Below are 10004 nucleotides of genomic sequence, written 5' to 3'. Positions count from 1 at the left end.
CTGTGTTTTTACATTTAGATATCTGATTGTGTGATCCTATGAGTATTTATACCACCTCCCTCCCCACCATCCTCACACACGTATCTTTAGACTCCTATCAATGTCCTTGACATATTTCCAGGCCAAGGTGATATCACTATTTATACACTGAAGACTTTCCAGCACCTCCCAGCTGGTCTGTATCACTTCATTTCCACATCCCTGTTGCATTGGGTATTAATTGGGTCCATGAAGTTGCCTTTGTCTGTGATTAGCTCAGTAGGGTAGGAGACAGGCCTCTGAAGGAGGACCCATAATACATTAGGTTCAACTCCGCTCTGTGTGTTGAAGATACATGATCTTTGTAAGTCACCGTTTGTATTTACATATTTGATAATGGATTAGCTCTTACTATGTACAGACACACATTGTCATATATTATGTCATGATAATAAGGGAAATAAAGGATAAATGTCCAGCAAATGATGGCAATGGTTACACTATAAATGTCATCAGAGCAGATCTTTGTGATAAGAGAACACTTAAGAGAGAGTTTATGAAGTGTAAGAGAGAGCCACACTGATATCAGGGGAAGCATTCCATGCTGAGAGAAGAACAGGTATGGAAGCCTGAGGGCATTAAGTGGTTTCAGCTTTTAATATTGAGGATGTTTTGGGGCATGGGAAAGATGGTGGGTCACACAGGGAGCTTGACAGAAAAGCTTCAGGTCATCCTTTTCTTTAGTAAAATTTAATAAGAATAATTGCACAACTTGAGATGATAATTCATGCAGTCTATTGGTAATTGACGATGTGAGATGGAAACCATATAGATGAAATATATCTCTTTGCTATCATTTGCCCAATGTAATATATTTTATAGACACTCATGATACACAAACAGTAAAGTTTAATGATGTTTTGAATACTGATTATACCTAAAAGATGCTCCAAGTCATACAAATATTCCAGAAGTGATCACACAGTGAGCTATTTGTTGAAATAAACATTATAGGATGACTTAAGGTCAATTTAATTAAATATATATGTAAATCTTAAGAAAAGGATAATTGCACAAAGATGAAAGTTGTCATGTGACATGAACCAAGAGTAAAGCATTTAAAATTATTATTAAATGTCCTTTTTTCCAGGTGGCCAAGATCCCCCCCTCGTATTTCCATGTTTCCTTTTTGTCCATCAATAGTTTGGTCTTGGCGTATTCTTCATATATACACAATTAGTATCATAATTCTATCATTCATAGTCTGTCTCCTTTTAACCTTCCCAATCATGCAGCGATCTGTGAGCAAGAGAACTCTCAGAAATGAGGACAGGTAGAAGCAAAGGGGCAGCTGCCATGGCTTCAGGAATCCTGGTGAACCTGCAGGAGGAGGTAAGTTGCCCCATCTGCGTGGAGCTTTGGAAAGAACCCCTAATCCTTGGCTGTGGCCACACCTTCTGCCAGCATCACTGCAAACGACAAGTAGTTAGTGATTGGCCAAGAGGTGGAGAGCAGCTGTCCTGTGTGCAGAATCATTTACCAGCCTGGGAACCTGTAGCCTAATGGACATGTGGCCAAGGTAGTGGAGAGGCTCCGAGAGGTCAAGCTGAACCCAGAGGTGGAGCAAAAGAGAAATCTGTGTGTGCACCGTGGAGAGAAACTCCTTCGCTACTGTGAGGAGGATGGGAAGGTCATTTGCTGGCTCGGTGAGCAGTGTCAGAAGCACTGTGGTCACCACACATTCCTCATGGAGGAGGTTGTCCAGAAGTACCAGGTAAGAGACCAGAATGGAGGAAAGACAGGGCAGAAAATGGTACTTGAGGGAAAATCTCCACTTTGCATCAAACTTTAATTACCTGGTCACCATGAACCTAATGCCTGTGATCTCTTTTCTTTCTATGCCCATCTACTGATGTCTGTAGGAAATTTCTGTGCATTCCCCCAATTGCAAATAACCCTGCGCACAGACTCTTAGGCAGAAGTAGACATTTCTGTACCTTCTGTACCTTGTGTTAGGATCTGGTGCCCAGGAGAAGCTCTCATTATGCCTCTGAACAGGAAGCATAACTAGGACACTGGGTGGATTGAAATGTAAGTTGTTTCCCTACTGTAGGATCTGGTTTCTTCCAGAACAAAGAGAACCAGCCTTCTTTGGTGAGAGGATGGTGACTTCTAACTTTTGAGCTGTAAAGAATACATTCCTCATCTAGGTTTACTTCCAAGTCATAGGCTCCGTTTGTTGTTCTCACAGTTTCTGTAAAGTCTATTCTCTTTGGAAATTGGTCTCATCTCTCGCCTTTTTACCCTCTACAGTGATGCTGAGAAAGCCCATAGCTTGACTCTGGTGTGTTTCTTTTCTATAGAAGAAACTTCAGGTAGCTCTGGAGAGGCTGAGAAAGGAGCAGTAGGAATCTGAGAAGTTGGAGGGTAAAGTCAGAGAAGAGATTGCTACCTGGAAGGTAGGAGGAGACTCTTTCTGAGGGAGTTAGACAGATATAAGGACAGGACCTTGGGTTAGTCACAAGGAGCTGCCTTCCTCTTTGTTCCCTGACAGTTAAGTCATTTGACTTTTTGTCATCCTTTCCCTGACAAGGGGTGGTGCTGAAAAATGAACATATCACAAATGAACACAGATACTGGAAGGGAGGTATTCATATGGAGGGACTCTCTGGTGAGGATGACTAGTAAATTTCAGATTCCATTCCTGTCATGTGTTTTAGCCTTTGTCGCTTCTGAGAGAGACATCTGGCAATGGCTCATCGTGTAGTGTTCAACTTTTGTCAGAAGATGGTGCTAGGGGGTCAGGAGTAATACAGGGAGGCTTGAACATCCCAGACAGTTGTGTGAAGGCTGAGCCACACCCATGGATCCCACTTTGGCACAGGGTCAGCTTCAGTAATACAGACTTGAGGCCATTATTTTGGAATGAGATGGAGAAAAAATAATAATAAAAGTCAGGCTGCCCAAGAATTGCTTTTCTCCGTCTACCTCACTTCCATGTGGGAACCTCCCAATTACAATAGTTCTTTTTCTGGTTCCCGTTCTTTGTCTGACAGTCTGAATACCTCCCTTTCTCTCTCTCTCTCTCTCTCTGATTCCTGAAGAATCAAATACAAAATGAGAGACAAAAAAGTCCAGGGAGTTTAAAAAACTGAGAGGTATCCTGGCTTGTGAGGAGCTAAAGGAACTGCAAAAGCTGAAGAGTGAGGAGGGATTGATTCTAATTAACCTGGCAGACTCTGAGCATGAGCTGGTCCAGCAGAGCCAGTTGGTGAAAGATCTCATCTCAGATCTGGAGCATCGTTCGCAGGGGTCAACACTGGAGATGCTGCAGGTAAGACTGGGGAAGAAACCCCAACATCTGAGACATGATACAAATGAAGACTAAATTTTCATTTTTTCTGTGTTGCTGTGATCTTCCTGGTGTCAACACTAAGGTTGCTTTAGCCGTGTGGTACCCCTCCCCTGCATCTATTTCAGAGGTTATAAGAATAATTGAATGCCTTAAATGAATGCATGAATAAGAAGAGAAAATTTCATTTTTTTAATGTACCAAATTCAGTGCAAAATTTGACTGTGGAGATAAGATTCCTTGTGTTCAGTGATTTTTTTTTTTATAGGCTTCATTTATCTGTAATCGTGTTAACATTTTATCAGGCACCTCTTCGTGATCTATCTCTGTCACAGACAAACACATTCACTTCAGATTCTAAGAGATTTTTTATTTTTGCTCAATATGGTGAGACACTGTGTGTCTTTATTTCTGAAGAAAATTTTTGTTAGGCTGTTATTTATTCTTTAAATTGTCAATGGAATTCACCAGTGAATCCATCTCACTCTCGGTTTTTCTTATTGGAAAGGTTCAAAACATTTTACTTGTGTTTGAATTATGTAGATTTTTTACAGTCTGTGAGTCAGTTTTTGTATGTCTTCACAGGAATTTGTTTGTTCTAAGTTGTCCAATTTGTAGGCATAAAGTTAGTTATAAAAATCCCTTATTATCCATTGAATTTCTGTAATATTCATACTAATGCCCCTTGTTTTATTCCTAATTTTGTTGATTTGCTCTTTTTGTTATTATATATTGGCAAAATATAAACAGAATTTTTTCTTGGTCTGTTTAGTTACATTTTAAATTTTTTTGATTATTTTTCAAAGCCAAGCTTATTGTTTCAGTGATTTTGTCTGCTTTTTTACCTTTCTTGTTCATTTATTTCTGCTCTCACATTTATTGTTTTCTTTATGTGTGCGTGAGCATATTTGTGCACATTTGTATGTGTGTGTCTGTGTGGGTGGGTGTGCTGGTTTAATTTACTCTTCCTTTCTTATTTTCTTGAAGTGGGAACTTACATCAATGATTTGAAATCATCTCTTCTGATATAGTGTTTAATGATAAAAGTGCATTTAATTAATTGTATTCCATACATTTTGATGGTGTTGTTTTCATTTTCATTCAGTCCAAGTTATTCTCAAATTTCCTTTGTAGTTTTTTTTTTTTTAAGTAGACCTTGGATATTTTAGAGTGTTTTGTTACTTAGAAAATCATTGTTGATTTCTGAGTTTTACTCCTGCTGTGGATTTCAAATTTAACTCTCTTGTAATCAGAGAACATATTTTTTATTATTATTATTTTAAACTTTAATTTCACTGACACTTCTTTATGGCCTAAAATTCTCTATATCCAGAAAAATTTTCTGTATAAATTTGAAAAGATTGTGTATTCTTCATTCATTAGGTGAAATGATCTATAGATGTCAGTTAGGTCAAGTTGTACAATAGTATTGACCATGTCTTTTATAAAGTTGGTGGTTTCCATCATTACTGAAAGTGACTCATTGAAATCTGAAACTATTACTATTGAATTGTCTATTTCTCTTTTTAATTTCACATTGAATATTTGGAAGCTCTGCTGTTAGGTGCATTTACATTTTTATTTATTTATTTATTTATTTATTTATTTATTGCATGGGCTGTGTTGGGTCTTTTTTGCTGTGCGTGGGTTTTCTTTTTTTAGTTGCAGTGAGTGGGAGCTACTTTTTGTTGTGGCGCGCAGGCTCCTCATTGCCATGGCTTCTCTTGTTGCGGAGCACAGGCTCCAGGCACGTGAGCTTCAGTAGTTGCAGTGCAGGCTCAGTAGTTGTGGCACATGGGCTTAGCTGCTCCACGGCATGTGGGATCTTCTTGGAGCAGGGATCAAACCCGTTTCCCCTGCATTGGCAGGTGGATTCTCAACCACTGCACCACCGAGGAAGCCCAGGTGCATTTACTTTTATAACTGGTATATCTTCATGATATACTGAGCATTTTATCATTATAAAATATCCCTCTCATTCTCTTTTTTTAAGATTTATTTATTTATTTATTTGCTGTGTTGGGTCTATGTTGCTACATGTGGGCTTTTCTCTAGTTGCAGCGAGCGGGGACTACTCTTCGTTGCAGTGCGTGGGCTTCTCAGTGTTGTGGCTTCTCTTGTTGCCGAGCATGGACTCTAGGCACATGGGCTTCAGTAGTTGTGGCACATGGGCTCAGTAGTTGTGGCACATGGGCTTAGTTGCTCCGAGGCACATGGGATCTCCCAGACCGGGGATCAAACCCCTGTCCCCTGCACTGGCAGACGGATTCTTAACCACCATGCCAAGAGGGAAGCCCCAACTCATTCTCTTGTAATATTTATTATCTTAAAGTCTACATTGTCTAATATTAATATAAACTCTTAAGCTCTTTTATGATTAGAGCTTGTGTGTTATATAGTTTTCTATCTTTTCACTTTTGTCTGTTTGTATCTTTGGATCTAATATATGTCTCTTGTAAATAGCAATAGTTGAAATTTTCTTTTTATCCAATTCAACAATTTCTGCCTTTTTAATTGGCATATTAATATTGTACATGACTTTTAATGCAATTATTGATATGGCTGTGTTTAAATTTACCATTTTGCCATTTGTTTTCCATACGGTTACAGTTACTCTATTTTTCATTCTTCTCTTTCTCCTTAACTAGATTCTTTTGTGTTAAACAAATGTTTCTAGTATAAATATTTGCTTTCCTATTTTCTAACTATACTTTTTTAGTTTATTTCCTTGTGATTGCTGTAATGACAACACTATGTTTCCTACCTTATCATGATCTACTTCAGACTAATACTAACTTCATTTCAGTAAAAATAGACACTTCCTGCAGCATCACATCATTTCCCTCCAGCAACAACACAGTGATGCCTTTAATATGGGCACCTGATCCTACAGGGTAAGGCCTGCAGGCATCTAAACTTTTTGTTATAACTGGGAAGAGAAACTCTCTTTTCTTCTGGAGTTTAGTCAGGAGATCCATGTTTTCTTCATACACTAAGAATAAAGTCAATATAGGTGGAATAAATAGAATTGGGGAAGACACAGAGTAGATTCTGAGAACCAGATTTGAGCTTCAAAATGAAACTTTGACTGAAGTTGCACTTCCCCCTCCATTTTTTATCCTTTCTCTACTTTTTCTAGTTTTATTTGATTTTTGTCATATACACAAAAGAGCCCTAATACAGAGCAAATTGTTTTTTTCTTAATGCAGCTGTTGTCCTAGCTTTTAGTGACATGCCAAAGTAAGTCTGAAGTAAAAGGGATCAGATATAGTGGTACATATCTGTTCAAACAAATAAGACAATATATATCATGCTTAAGAAAATTAGATGGCCCTGAACTATTAAGGCCCTGGACTAAACTAACTGAGCAGAGACTAAAGCAAAGGTAAGTGTAATTTTTCAGACAGTTTCTAAGTGAATATTGGTAACATTATGAAAATGGGGTACCAGAGAGTAGATGACTTGGTTGGTGAGTGGTGAATATTAGGATTGTGTATTTATCTTTGATTCTCCAAAGCCTGGTTTAATGCTTGGCAAATAATAGTATATGACTTCACAGTTTTGTTGAATAAATGAAAGAACCATGATTTATTCAGATCATCTCATGCTGCACCAGTATACAGGGCTCTTGCTTTTCCAATAAATATGTCTCATCTGCAGATACTAGAAGTCCCATGCTTCCACACAGGTCAAAGCTTTTTTACTTTTCTAGAAACCTGACAACATCACATGAGTCTCCTGGAGTGATTGGCCTCACTCTTATCTTTACTTTCTGGCTCTCACATTGAGACATCTCTATTCCCTCAATCAGGGGCTGATAGGGATGTGATGAAGCTTTGTAAGTGGGGGGACCTATTACTTCTTGACTCGTATTTTCTCTTTTCTCACTAGGATGCAAATGACATCATGAGAAGGTATGTGTGGAAGACTAGAGATGGTCCTCTTTTTGTAAAATAATTAAAGCCACTAGAGGTATCTGGTGGCCAATAAGAATAAAACAATGTTCAGGGCTGAAAAATGCGGTGTAGATTGGCCTTAAATTTCTATTCACAAATCATGGCTAGATTATTCCATAAATATTGAGAGTAAACAGAAATTCTACAGTAGAGAATTTTGGTTGTACAAAGTTGCAGAGTTAGTGAGAGTTCCGGGGGCTGACCTGGCCGAGGGAAGGGCAGAAGAAATGGAAACTGTGATTTAAGCTCCTTCATTCTTTAGGATCAATTCCCATGACTCTCCTTCGTAATCCTGATTGTAAGCCAGGGTAATGATGACTTGGGACTTCACAGATCACTGAGTAAAGAAATTCCTTGTTCTGATGAATATCACGATCCTTCTGGGGAACAATCAGTCCTCAGGCTAAGGCATTGTTTTTGGTAATCAGTTGTAAATTCCTATAGAAAGAAGTAATTCTTTAGGTTAGAGGTTGGGGTATAATTAATTCCTCCTTTGGGGATATATAAGTCACCCATGTAAGACCCCTTCTCGGTCTCTCCACCCCCTTCTGGTGTCTGTGCTAGAAGCTCTTGTACTTTTCTCTAATAAACTGTTACTCTGTGACTTAAAACATGAGCAACAGCTTGTTATTGATCCTGAGGAGAAATTCTTTTCTATCAGAGATCAGGAATCCGCTCCCCTAGACGGATTTCATGGCATCAATAGTCAATAGTAGTCAATAGTAGTGTTAGGATAAGGACTGTAGTATCAGACTCCTGTGACCTCAAATATTTAATTCACACTGTGTCATTATGCTACTCAAGTTCCCATATTTAGTAGGTGCTTGACTTATCATGGGAAGGTTTAGTTCTCCTTATCTTCCAAGCACCCAGAATTGGAGACAACTTCTCTATATTTGAATTTCTGCCCTGGGTATAGAAAAGACCATGCCCTTCTATATCTTCCTGTATAAATTTCCAAAAACAACTTGAACCATAAAGAATATTTTGGCCCTGGTGCAAACTGTTAATCCATCTTGGTGACATATTATAGGAAGCAGAACAGAAAGGTGGCCTCCTTGTGTCTGAATTTGCACACCTACATGGCAGCATCAAGCTCTTTACACACACATAAAAGTCAGACTAGTATTAGTTTAGTATTCATAATGTCTTCTTTTCCAAAGGTTTTTAATTGTTTCCAGAGAACCTGAATTCTCAAGGTATTTTGAGGGGCTCCCTAGCGGGGTATATAGCCTTTGAAAATCTTGGACTCTCTAGACAGTGTCCTTATACCTGATATATCTCAAACACCCAGGAGCCAGGTCCTGCATCCTCACTTTCTGACATCTCCCTGGGAACACATATCTATGCAGTGACTTTTCCACAAATTAATTTTTTTAATGTACCAAACCTTTGGCTTGTAAAATCCATTATTTCATATAATTTCCTATGATCCCTAGGAGGTAGAGGGGTAGAGGTTAATGATTCCATTATAGAAGGAAGAAACTCTCCTTCTGACAGGTCAAGACTGTCCCACGTCACGCAGAGGGTAACTGGGAAGGTGGACATGAGCACATTTCTTCTGGCTCCAAGGTCAGGTGCCCACTCTTTTCCCAGGGTCTCCAGGGAAGACAGTTGAAGTGCATCAATGGGGTGAAAATATTGCAAGTTAGTGGTTTTAGAGGGACAAAAAGTCAGAGGTATGGGGGTCAATTTTTGTCTTCCCTGGCAGGGAGATCTTGACTCTAAAGAACCCAACAACTATTTCCAAGGAACAAAGGAGAGTGTTTCGAGCTCCTGATCTGAGAGATACACAGCAAGTGTTTAATTTTGAGGAATGCTACCCAGGGAGTTTCTGTGAGATTCTTTTGAGGGCAGGAAAAATGGGGAGGAGGCTCCAATTTCTAGAGCTGGATGGAGGCAGCAAAGCCCAGATACTATATGCTGATGATACGGTCATATTTATGGGGGGTGACCAGGGGCTTGGTTCATCCTCTCTTTCACCAATTTACTACCTCACCATAGCCCTTCCCTTAATCTGGAAGAAAATAGATTTCAGTGCTGTCTCCTTTGCTTATATTTAATATTATGTGTTTTTTGTTTTTTTTGTTTTTTTTATCATTTCAGAGCTGACAGATGTGCAATGCCACTGGGGTAAGGAGATCTCACAGTATTATCAAACTGCCCTATTCTCATTCTTTTAGAATGTATCATTTTCTAGTAGGCCTCATATTTTAAGACCCATTTTTTTCTCCCAATACATACAACCATATTATATTTCCACTTAAATTATTTTAAAGATCCCTTTCAAAATGTCACAAATAAAACTATTACATCATATCCCTCACCTAACCTTGTAATTTTTCAATAGTTCACGAGACCCTAAATCTTCCCATGGGTAAATCAAATATTGTCATTTCTGCAGGTGAGAGACAAGTGACATATGTGTACAAATACCAGTGATATGCTACATATTGGAAAGAGTACTATGAAGATTATGGTGTCCTGGGCTCCCTGGTTGTCACATCAGGGAGACATTATTGGAGGTAGACATTTCAAAGAAACATGTCTGGATCCTGAGAGTATATGGTGAAAAATGCCATGAATATAGTATGAAGTTACCACTTAAAACCATTGGAAATTGTCAACATGTGTATTGGAGATATCAACCTAAATATGGCTACTGGATTAGAAATTCTAAGGCCAGAATACGGATAATTTTTGCCTCAGCCTCATAA

The 10004-nt window shown here is 38.7% G+C and overlaps 1 pseudogene; it reads left to right on the top strand.

Annotated features, from left to right (window-relative positions):
• The first annotated feature begins 1335 nt into the window (after window positions 1–1335).
• On the top strand, window positions 1336–10004 carry LOC130860805 (tripartite motif-containing protein 5-like; annotated as a pseudogene).

This window comes from Hippopotamus amphibius, chromosome 9 (assembly GCF_030028045.1).
Source record: "Hippopotamus amphibius kiboko isolate mHipAmp2 chromosome 9, mHipAmp2.hap2, whole genome shotgun sequence".
In the NCBI taxonomy this organism is placed as follows: Eukaryota; Metazoa; Chordata; class Mammalia; order Artiodactyla; family Hippopotamidae; genus Hippopotamus; species Hippopotamus amphibius.
The sequence above is the reverse complement of the archived record's forward strand: the minus strand, read 5'-3'. Positions and strand labels throughout refer to the sequence as shown.